This window comes from Poecilia reticulata, linkage group LG8 (genome assembly GCF_000633615.1).
Source record: "Poecilia reticulata strain Guanapo linkage group LG8, Guppy_female_1.0+MT, whole genome shotgun sequence".
Classification (NCBI taxonomy): Eukaryota; Metazoa; Chordata; class Actinopteri; order Cyprinodontiformes; family Poeciliidae; genus Poecilia; species Poecilia reticulata.
Window position 1 is genome coordinate 27023060 of NC_024338.1, and position 1543 is coordinate 27024602.

Consider the following 1543-nt stretch of genomic DNA (forward strand, 5'->3'; position numbering starts at 1 on the left):
CCGCCCCTCCCCCACCGGCTCCGCCTCCTCTTCCTCCTAGCGGCTAACCAGCTAGCTGTAGCTGAAGCTGGGAAACATCCCGATCTCCGGCTGGTTAACGTGGGACCCTGCGCACTGCGCCTCAGCTGGACGACCCTTCCTCCTGGGAGAACCTCAGTCTTCTCCATGGCTCACTAGGAGCCGCCATGATGGACAGTTAGCAGCGGGGTTAGCCGCAGTTTAGCTCCGGGAGAACCGGAGCCTCTAGCGCCGCTTTTAGCCCCCAAAGGTCGGATTAGCTGCCATGACATCAACCGCTCTCAGCCGCCAGGTCTGTGATTTTATTCACGGTTCTATTCCGCTTAAAACGAAGTAGGTCACCGCGGATGGTTATGTGGGTCACAGCCGTGGATGGGTTAACTAGTCCCCCCCGAACAGCTGGTTAGCTCTGCAGCTAACCAGCATTTGAAGGGAAAAACAGCTCGCAATGAGATTTTTCCAGATAAATCCGCTTCCTGGCGGATGGACACAGACACTGCATGGTTCAGTTGACTTATCTGTTCTGTGTTTCGGAACCAACTACTTTAACCGAGCTAACCAGCAGATTAGACCGAACAAAGGTGACTGAACCCTCTGGTTACTGAGCTGGATCAGGAGCTAAATCCGTCCTGCTGACAGCCGGAGCTGAAGTTGGTGTCTGATTGAGTCTGGGTCTCGCTGCCGAGATTCTGGATCAGATTCTGTAGGTTCTGGACCAATAGTGGTTCTGGATCAAAATCTTACGGTTCTGGATCAGAATCCAGTGGTTCAGGGCCGGTACTGTTTGGTTCGGGACTGTTACTGGGACGGTTCTGGTCGTTGATATTGGGTCAGATCGAGGTTGACGGTTCAGATTCTTGGATCGGCTGCTCAGGTCTGGACTCGGACCCTGCGCTGATTCCAGAGTGTTTCTATGATCCAGACCCGCTCAGACGAGCGCAGAGTGATGGATATGAAACATTAACGCTGATTTCAGTTCATTAAATCACCAAAACTGATGGCCGATAACCAATATTATCAAAATTACAATGGAAATCCAGGTCCAAAAGGACCGGATGCTCCTCTTCTTTGAGCTCTACAGAACCAGACAGAGGTTCTGATGAATGACCCGGTCCGGTTCTGGACCCGTAAAAACGTATTATTTATTTGAAATTTTGTGGGTTTTATTTTGAAAAGTTTTATTTAAATAAAGCTCGACTTCCAGAAAAGGTTCTGCAGGTCTTGGTTCTGAAGCGGTCCAAATCTGACTCCCAATTTTTGTGTCTTCCAGAACCCGGTCCGACCATGTTGAGCGCGCGGTTCTGAGCCTGAGCGGGACCAGCAGCAGCAGCAGCCCGGTACCGGTACCGCTCCCACTGCCTGGACTGATAGCGGGTTGGGTAGGGATGGCGTTCCATGGCGCCGGCCGCCAGACTGTCTGCGGCGACCTGTTCCCGGGTTCGGACCTGGGCCACAAGTTCTTCTGCGTGGGCTCGTCCTGCGGCGGGCCGTCAGCCGGCCTTGGCGCTGCGCCGGGCCTGACTGG